The following is an 11,052-nucleotide window of genomic DNA, read 5'->3' as shown; positions in this document are numbered from 1 at the left end:
ACAGTTTCTGCATGTCTCACACCCAGTCTAGGTTAAAAAAGGAGAGCCTAAAATAAAGAACATCCTACATCAAGACTAAAACAAAGATTCAAGACATTACAAGATGATGGTAAGAAGATGAGGAACCGGGAATTTCATTTAAACATAAAAAAACCTTTTTTACCTGAAGGGGTGTTTAAAAATGGTAGTTGTGGAGTCTTCACTCTTGGAAATATTCAAAACCACACCTGGTATGGTCTAAAGCAAATTGCTTTGCTTACCCCTGCTTTGAGCAGGCGTATTAGAATTGATAATCTTCAGAGGTCCCTTCCAACCTCCACCATTCTGTGATTCTAACAGGGCTGGATCCTGAAACCCTCTTCTTAAGGAGACAAATAATCATGAGCAAATTCTCTGAATGAGATGCAATGGGATAGTGAAACGAGATCGAGGTCATCAGGTCATCATCAGCTTCTGTAGGTGCAAAAATGCTTATCTGAAATTATCAACCGGTCATCAAACTATGGAGAACCCAGGAAATTTGATGAGTACTCAGTAATCAGAGTCCTTTGTATATTTTTCCTCTACAATGCACATGGACCAGACTACCTTGCCTACCTGATCAACTTGATCATCTCAGATGCCTGAATGGTGGGTATGTGACTTGGAGACACATGTCTTAGTGCTTGAGATCATTCAGGTATGAGGGTGGAAGAAAATGAGATAACCTTTCCTTCCATATAACATCTGCCTCTGAGCTTTATAAAATTGTTTCTACAATGGTGCAGCATTATTTCCTACAGTGATGTGATGCAATATGTGGCAGTGTGAGTGACCTTTTTCTTCCACAGAAGCACTGTAAAATTCAGTGCACAAGATTTAATGTAACATTTCCTCATATGGGATAAATTAATACTGACCCAACTCCTGACCTTTGTTCATTTTTAAACTGCTTGTCTAAAAGATGTGGGCTAGTTCAGCTACGGGAAGCCCAAGGACCTTTGTTTCAACCCAGGTCAGCTCACACTATCAGAATTAACCCTTCTTGCCCCAGAGTTGACAGCTACATTAACTTATGAGTACTCAGTTAAAAAATACAACACACATTATGTCTAATTTTGCACATATGATTTTCCATTTTAATACTAGCAAACAGTGGAAATTGTCATGTCAATGCAGTAGCTCAAACTAACCTTGTTTCTGGCAGCTTCCATCAAAATCTTAAAGACTGTAAGACTCACTCCTGTTCAACTCCTTTTACTCTTCTTCTTCCTTGATCTCCAATATCAAGCGCACAACACTTTTATGAGCAGACTGTTTTGACAGTACCCACAGTACAATGATGAGATATGCTGCATGTCAAAGGCAAGCAGCACCATCTGCCAGCTCTTTCAGAGCACTGCAAGGAGCAGCAGGCTTGCACCAAACTCGGGCAATCCTGCAGTAGAAGTGGGTGAGAAAAGGAAAGATGATATTTCTCACACACTCCCCAATTCTCTATAAAATTATACAGTAAAGATAACTGTTACGTGCCATTGAATCAGTTCATGACTCAAACTAATCAAGATTTTTTTGAAATAGACCAAACTACAACATATTTTTCTGAACTTTGATTTGTTGCAATAAAAAAGCATTCAAAGTAATATGCTACTTTAATTTAAAGGCTTTGGGCAAAAAGTTTCCTAAGGTCCAAGATGGATATCTGGCAAAAGAGACCTGACCAAAGGCATTCATATATAACCAATATTCTCTTATCTTAGATGATCCTCTAATATTTCCCCCAGAGAATCTCTAAGATAGAGTGAAGGGGCTGTCTCTAGTCCACTCATTTATATTCTTTCACTCCATTTGCTCTCCATCCCCTTTCCAAACATGCATCTGAATTAATATGTCTCCCTGCACAGGGACAATTGGCTAGAGACTTTTCAAATGTTCTTTTTAAAGAAACTTTTGGGAAACAATGCTTTTTCTGGTAGTATACAAGCAGGTTAGTTATGAAAACAACCTCCTCCTCTGAGGAGGAGTTGATGCAAGACATGCTCCCTGATAAAAGATAAAAAAAAAAGATAAAAAGTAAAAACAAGATAGTTCTCCAGACCTCTAGCTTCCAAAAAATAAACACATGCCACAGCTCTGATCTCCTAGAAATACCCTTTCCTCAGACTGCTCTTCTGTACAGTAGCGGGAATTAGCTTTCTGATGGATGACATGTTTTAATTAGTGACAATAGCAGACTGAGTGAGGGGAAAGGAAGGTAAGTTAGTCTGTAGATTTGCAAGTTCTGGCACAGAAAACATGTAGCACAGCAAGATCTAAAATCCAAAAGGGTCCAAATACTAACACAAGGCAAACACATGCATTTTTAGATGCTTAATACAGATTTCATATACTTCTAAAAGCCATCAGTCGAGTCCAGACAGAGTACCAGCTGGTGTCTGGAGATAAGATGTTTTGACTTCTAGCTTGTCACTCATTTGTCACTCAAAGGAAAAACTGCAGAACTCACAAGATGACTAAGACAATATTTGAAAAATAAAGGGCATCACTCCAAAGACAGTATTCCACATGGTAAACCAACAAGTGTAGGCAGAGGATCAGCACTGAGTTGGTAGCTGGTTCTACTCATATAGTATAAATCAAGCTTGTGAAATACTAAATAAAACAGAGTAGCATAAAATATGCATCTGGGATGACCAGCTTCTGGCTCATCACACAACCTGCCTGGCCAGACGGGCCAGTGACAAGACAAAAGGGACCCCCTGTGGCTTTCAATCGTGGTTTCATGTTCCTTTGCAACCTTGCTCATGCTGAACCTCTCTTTCCATGGGAAATCTGCAAATTGCAATGTTACTAACACACAATTCAGTATATTTAAATGTTTTTGTACTAGAAAGACTCAAGTGAAACTGGCTGCTGTTACATTTTAGCATCTTTCCTGATAAGTTATGTATCTTCCACATCTTTGTCACATGCACAGGGCTGCCATGTAGACAGTTTCCTGCACTGTAATCCTCACTATCCCTACACTTACAAAGATGAAAATGTAGGAAATAAGGCTAAATACTGTTGTGGTGTGTTAGGTTGGTATGTTCCATTCCCCCCTGTTTTGTAATGGTTCTGCCCTGGTTATCCTCCCCTCCCAGTTTCTGTCAGTCTTCCTAGCTCCTCCCCAGTTGCCCTGACAGCGAATGTATCCCCTCCTGAACCCCTCCCCAGTCTCCCTGGAGACCAATGTATCTTCTTCCAAACCCCACCCCAGTTGCCTGCCAGTCACTCTGCACCCCTACCTTTTTCTCTGGAACATTCTAGCTAGGGCGTTGAGTGATTGGCTCAGGGGCCGGGGCCCCTCCCTTGGTTTGCCACTATTGGTATTCCTTCTAAGTCAATCTCTTGTATCCCACTCCCCCCTGGATTCCCATTTGTTCCTGAACGGTTCCCACCCCTACCTCCCACACCCTTTATAACCTGATGTGATCCCTCCCCGTATCCTCTTCGGTTCCTGGCCTTCCTTGGATTTACAGTAAACCCAGACAAGCCACAACTGAAGAGCACTCTCTTTTTCCTGCGGGCTGAAGCTCTATGTGGCCACGTCCTCGCTCAAGGCAGCACTGCTACTATAACGTAGGGTGCTGACCATAGGCGCTGTGCTTGACATCAAAGTCGGGATAGTGCCCCCCTGGCTGCAAGCGGTGCTGGCCCACTTGACGGGACATCTCTAGCCAACGCCGCTTCAAAATGCAAAATGGAATGTGCATAGGAGAAAGTCACAAGAGTCTTCACATGAGAAAAGCAATTTTTTTTCTCTTTTCCAATTTAAAACATGGATATATTCTCAGCTTCTTGATACTTATTAGCTTGATAATGAGTAACCCCACTATTTGCTTCTGGGGTTGTTTTATTTATTTTGCAAGTTCACCAAGTTTTGCAAATTCTCTGGAACTCAACGCACATGCGCACATTCACACAAGTCTGTTACAAATTCTTCTTGTCACAGATCCACCAACTGAAGTGAATTAGAGAAGCTAATTTGATCCCCATATCTAAGTGGTGTGAGAGAACAGCTGGCACTGTGCCACTGCAGAATCTGAAGGGCAGACCTGTCCTATCTCACTGATACAAATCTAACTACAGTACAAAGGGCTGCCATGCAGAATCAGACTCCTAAGCCTTCTCCACCACACAATTAGAGAAAATCATCTCACAAAAATCTATGCTATGCCAAAAAGATGGCATATTTTTCTGCAGAGCTTTTTCCCTCATCTCAGAGGATGTGAGGAATGAGCTAGGAAAAGGGAAAGGCAAATTTGCAAGCAAAAGAGCTCTGGGGGGAAAAGCGATTAATTTGTTTTCTTTTTTTTTTTTTTTTTTTTTTTTTGGTAATGCCTACAGTGTGGAGTTCCTATGACTCATAACTGGCTTTAAATTGGCAACAGCAGCAAAGGTTGTTACAGAATGGTAAACTGCAATCCTTGGCTGGACCTTAGACAAAGTGCCTGAGCCTTTCCTCCAGCTACACAGTCCCCATGGTATAGATCTTTCTGCAGCTCCAGGCTTTCTTTGGCAGCCCCTTTCCAACTCCACCCCAGCTGCAATCTCTGGGATGTCTTGGTATCTCAGCACCCAATACTAGGCTGAGCCACCAGCCATAGACCACTGTTATAGATGGATAATGAGATGATTGGCTCTCGCAATTAAAAGATAACAATTGTCACTTTGTCTAAGGTCCAGCCAAGGATTGCAGTTCAGTACAGAGACAAAAGACAAAGCTATACCTGTAAAAAGGCTGGAAGGTTTCTTTCCAACTAAACTAAAGACTGATGCCAGAAGTCACTTTGGAAGAGTGCCATCAGCCCTGCTCCCGGAGCTCTGGGCTTTCTCTCAACCCAACACTGAAGTAAAGCAGTGGCATTACCAGAGCTCATATCCAAAGAATTCTGATTGGGAAAGATCACTGGCCTATGGCTTACCTTATTGCTTGGGACAGGACTAGATCTGAGAGCCACAGACAACAGTAGGAGCAGAGCTGGAAGATGACAGAAAGGACTGCTAAAAGTATCTTCTTTGGATGTGGTGTAACTGGGAGAAGGTTTGAGCAATCCTGTCCAAGGGACACTCTAGGATTAGGTTTAGGGTCAGGTTAAGAGAAAAAGCCAGCACAAAACTACAGCTGTAGGGACCCAGGAGAGTATATTCCAAAGCAAACTAAGAGCTAATGCCCTAAATCTTCTCTAAGGAATATTCAGCCCAGAGGAAACTCTTAGCTTAGCGGCAGTGTGGTTTATTCTCACCAGAATTTTTTAAACCTCACTCACTTTTTGATTTAATAGTGACTAAAGAGGCTGCATACCACAGCACTGGTAACATCACTAGGAGATAACATCACAAGGAAGCAACATGAAGCACTGTTGATTAGGTTACAACACAGTAGAGGGTGTCATCTATAGGGGTTTTTGTTTTAATAATGTTTAGGTGCATTACAAAGCTCTTGTGTGTTTGTGTCCCTATTCACTGGCCCTGAGTGCAGGTTTTACTGACTGTCCCCATGCTCACAGTCACAGGCAATGGCAACTCAAGCTCAGTACTGATCAAGAGGAGCTTATAGAAAAATATTGCAAACTTCTTACAGAGTAATAGCCACTGCTGCTTTCTGTTGTATAAGAACTAGACCCAGTAGCATAACCTCAGTGACAAATAACCTTTCCTGCTGTCTTCTCTGTCAGTGCTGTCATAAATCTCTGTTGGATAATATGCACACAAAGCCACGCACACACATCTCCAAGTGTTCTGCTGAGATCCCCATGAGCTCAAGGCATCAGAGCTGCCACTAAAAGGAACATACTGTGCTCGGGTCTGCAAAGGGCACGTAGTCTTACACAGAGAAATGGCACAGTGGCACCTAGTGGTTATCACTGCGTTAGCTGATACCAAGCAATAATCCTTGATTCATTAGGGCCGTGCCCTGCACCAGTGCTCAGACAGGGAAATCTAAAAACTGTAGGGCTATAAAAGCTAAATTATAAAATACAAAAGCTAAAGGGCAGGGGAAATCTGGAGGTCTGTCTTTCTGCCTCCCTCTCTCCTGAAGAAAAGCCTCCAGGCATGACGGGCCAACCCCAGGCTCAGTCATTCTCAATAGCTCTTCCAACAAACAGCTTTTATGAACTTGTCCTTAACTTCTTCTCAACTCTCCTTCATCTGCTTCCACATATTGGAAGCAGATCATGTGGATATTTGTACTATACAGGTATTTGTCATCTATTTTCATTGTTTACTCATTACTAGGAAACAGGTCACTCCAGTTCTTTCTAAACCTCTGTCACCTTGATGCCCTTCTCTAAAATAATTTCAATTTATTGTTGGGATTTTGTTTAGCAAAGCAGTTCCATTTTTTTGTCACAGTGCAAATAAAGGCAAGCTTATCTATTATTCAGCTAATGAGGGAATTTATGTTGTCCATTAGCAACTCAGGCTAAGAAACTCCAGAAAAGCAAACAAGGTTGGTGGTAACTGCCCTACAGAAGCTTTTTTTTTCAATCCCATCCCCAAAATAATCAATTTCTTAATGAAAGCTAGATAAGCATTTGAAAAAATAAAACAGCAATAGGAAATCAGGCCAAATAATCAACAAGACTGTACCTTGGAAGAAAACTACTGACCAAGCTGAAAGGAGAGGAGCATGACAGGGCTGCAGAACCTTGTCCTATCAGCCAGTATCCCCAGGGATGCAGGTACCACTAGAGCTGCCTGGAGGTGCAGGGTCCCCCTTCCAGTCAGACTTGCTTCCACCAACCTGAAACAAACAAACAAACAAACAAACAAACTAGTAGAGATCTACATCGATAACACCTAATAAAATACCCCTTCACCACCACTCACAGTATTTTCCCCTTCTTTTTACAGTTTCCCTTGGTGTACATACACTGCTGTACTTTTCAACTCCCTCAATATCTGCTCTCTTAGTCTTGTTCCATCACTTCTCAAATATCCTTTAAAATCAATGCTTCTGAAAGCTTCACTAAAACACAGGCAAAGCCAGGCTGGCCTGTGTTTATTGGAGTTTAAGGCAAACCCTCCTGTTCAGGGGTAGAAGGGAACTAGTACAGCCCAAAGCAGCTAAATGAGGAAGGTTTCTATATTCAGTGACTTAGTAAAGCAAGACACCAGGAGGGGAAGCTGAGGTGGACTCACAAGCTATACATGAGATGTCTGAAAACACTGATTTCTGCTGAAACACGTATTTGTAATAAGATCATACAGCTTCAGCCTTTCAGGAACAATTAAAAAACATTTGACTGGTTTTAAACTTACTTACAGTCCCTCTAACACAATCTGACAGGAAGGTCTGTGGTGCTGGCTCTTAGATTTTCAATGGGCTGATGCTTTGACTTTCTTGAGCAGAGATGTTAAGTGTCCAAACAGATGCTGCAAACACATGCAGTGCTTGTCTAGCAGAGTTACAGTGATTTGATGTGTAGAACTACACATAGCCATTAAGCTTGTGTGGCAAAAGCTTACCTCAGCAGACAGCCTTGCACAGAAATAATTTGTCATGCAAAAGAAAGCATTAACTATGCTAGCAATGCTGTGTTCACTGTACAAGTAGGTGGCAAAGATGGGCCTTCACAGAGTCAGGAACACTGGAGGTGATCCTCAGAGCCACAGTTAAATCTGGGTGCTCAGCATCAAATTCAGAGTTTTAATATCTCCAGGGATGAAGGTTGCAAAATCTTTGTGTGCCAGTGCTCAGTCACTCTCAAAGCAAAAACTGTTTTCCCATCACATAACCATTTCCTTTGTTGGAATTTTTCTTGATTGAAACATTCTCCCTGGTCCTTTCTCAAGACATAGTGGGAACTCAGGCTGAGGACACTCTGAGGAGGCTCTCCTCGCCAAGGAGAACAATCTGTGCTCATGGGCATTCAGAGTGACTTCCAAGGCTTTTCTATACAACAGGTCAGCCTATATGTCATACATTCAAGTCACACCTACTTTCCTTAATGAAAGACAGCTATTCTTACTGTATTACAACAGATTTTTCTCCTTGGGACAAACGGTCAAATAAAACAAGGCAGTCATTACTCTGAAAAACATCAAGACACTTACTGGACTTCTGTAACATTAATTATCCACTATACTTGTCTTTTCTTGACAATCCCAGGGTGACTTCCAAAGTGACAGACAGCGTGGCCTGCCATACAACTACACATGACCTAGTCAGCCCTGAGATTCATGAAGAGACTGTAATTCTATGTTGAGTACATTCTATGTTTAGCTCAACTGGAGATGCTCCTAAAGGATCTTCTGAACTGCAACACAGTCCTCTGTGTTGCACCAAGCATCATGTTACTTCCTGAAAATCTTACTGGTTTAGTTGAAATGGTTTTGTATAATTTTTTTTCTTTTAATGCAGAATATTCTGGTAGATCTGCCAGAAGAGGCAAAGGATTTTATTTAGCTGCTGAAAACACTGTTTCTGTGCTGTCAAGCCTTGTTGGATACTTCAAGCTAGAAGGCTGGAGACTTGCTGTGTTTGTAAGTTGCTTGATCAAGTTGAAGAAAACAGGGAAATGGACCCAGAAGCAACTCTTTCTCTTTTTTCAGCAAAACAAGAATTTATTTTTCCATTCTGTTCCTATTCCCACTTTGGAAATGTAGGCACAGGAAGAATTGTCATTATGTACTCTTTGGGACAAATTTTGGGAAGTCCTCTCTCATGTAACTAACTGAATTTGAAAGCTTTTCATGCTTCTAAACTGAATGCTCATGCTTGCACCCTCTCTGATATTCTGGTATCTGAGACTTCTCCTCTTACAACATGCATTCTTTTGCTTCTCACAAGTTCAGCAGCATCCTCAGCACAGAGGCATCCTCAATAACCAACACCTTATTGACTATTTTCCTTTTGCCACTGAAATCTGAGGGCTCAGTCTATGCTAACTTAAGCATAGAAGTCAGAACTATTGGGGTCCTGCCAGACTCTTGCTTCTGAACCCTCCCCTTCCCTTGTGCAGATGTTTCAGGGAATTTAGATCGATTAAATTTAACTGCCAAATACAAAACCATGAGCTGTAAGCTGGGTCTCCCCACATTCCTACTGTCACTGCTTCCAGCAGCACCAGAATGAAATGGTGTCAACACTAGTAACACCTTCATCAAAAATGGCCAGTCCTCCCAAACTTCTTCATGGGCAACAGTAAAAATTGGTCTGGCAGCTATTAATGTTAGAAGTACTAAAAAAATATTATTTGCTGCTATTTTGAAGGAGTGGGTGCATCAGATCCCAGGAGAACAGAGGCTTCACAGCTCAAGGGAGGGACCTCTGACAGGTATCCTACATCAAACAATATTCTAGAAAATGCCACTAGAAATCCTTCTGATGCATCTTGCAATCTCGCTGTCCCATGAGGCCCAGACAAATGACAGGTGATTTTCCATGTCAGGGTGTGTCACTGTTCCCATCTCACTTGCTATCAGGATATAACCTAAGAGAGAAGCATCTGGCAAACGTGGTACCTTCTGTTATCAGGCATAAAGAATAAACCTCATACTGCAGCAGTCTGAGCTGTGGCTGCATGATCAGGTCAGACTGGGTGCCTCTAAAACTACTGGGTTTTCAATGCCATTTTGAGAGTACAGAAGTGATGACAGAATGGCTGTGAAAGAGGCTAATCCCAAATAAATTATGATACAAAGAAGTGGAATGACAGGTCCCCCTGGGAACCTGAATGACCATGATAGTAAAGAATTGGGAGAGAAAGGCATGGATTTGAATAGGTGAATGCTCCATTTAAGTAACAGAAGAGGACAGATGGCTGATTCTAGCCCTTTGCTAACTCCAAGTGACTAAAATTAAACATATGTTAATAACACAGAAGAAAATTCTGTGAATTTGCTTGTTCCTTCAGACAAAGCATGTTTTACTGTGAACTGCACTACAGAAATACTCAGCCCCATCTCAATTTGGAAGTCAGAAAGCAACCAGAACTTGTAAACTCAGAATGCCTCTGTGTTATACTCTTTAAACTCATCTGCCAAGGCAGGAACCAGGCAAGACCCCTGGAATACAAGATTATTTCTTACATTTATAATATTGATTATCTTGGTGTCCTATGTTCTTCAAACACAGCATTTCCTTTGTCTGGTAACCAATTTCAGGTTTGGTATCAGCTGGCTCCCCTGCACAACTCCATGAGGTGTCCCAGGCTCATACATGTATCCTCATCAGCCTGGAAAATCTGCCAAGCCCCTTCTAATCCTGTCCTTGCAAATATCTAGGGATCTTTAAATGTAGACTCAACAACCTGTCTCGTTAACCTCTGCAGACAAAGTATCTTTCCTCTATTCCCCTTTGTATGCACCATGAGTCACATGAGACTTTTGGGCACTAATACATCAAAGTTCATGCTGCAGTAGAGGAACAGCATCCAATTCTCTGTTGAGACTCCATTCAAGCACTGTCATCAGTGTGACAGTAAAGCCCCATGCGAGCTCATTACCACCCTTAATGCCTTCTTGTGTCTGAAGGCAACTCATTTATCACATAGCCGTTTCCTAACACACATCGTTTCCTTGTTTCCATTGTTATTTATCACTCGACTAATATTGGTGCAGGTTTTATTAGCACTATCCTATGTGTATTTTCAGAACACGCATAAAAAAATGTCAAACTCTTCCTGTAGAACCGTTTCCTGCAGAAACTCGCCAGGAATTTGACAGGGCAGTAAAAATCTATCTTAAAGGTTCTTATTCGGCAATAAGTACTTTAATACGTGCTTCTAGGTGCTATAGAAATGTTAAATACAACCATTCAACTTACTGTAACAGACACCCGTGGAAAAGAAATCACTCTTTTCCTTCTGCAATTCCTATTAGCCATTTTCCCCCCTCACCACCAATTCTCAATTTTCTCTGTTGATTTACACACCATGAAATGATTCCTTTATGATTTCTGGGTTTGAGAATTTTACCTGGAGCTAACGTCATGCTAATTGCTTAATAGTGCCATAAAATCTCATGTTTAGTTTTTTCACCATACCAGTGGAATGTATGAGACATTTTCGAGAAATACTCATT

The sequence above is a fragment of the Agelaius phoeniceus genome, chromosome 3 (genome assembly GCF_051311805.1).
Source record: "Agelaius phoeniceus isolate bAgePho1 chromosome 3, bAgePho1.hap1, whole genome shotgun sequence".
Classification (NCBI taxonomy): Eukaryota; Metazoa; Chordata; class Aves; order Passeriformes; family Icteridae; genus Agelaius; species Agelaius phoeniceus.
The sequence above is the reverse complement of the archived record's forward strand: the minus strand, read 5'-3'. Positions refer to the sequence as shown.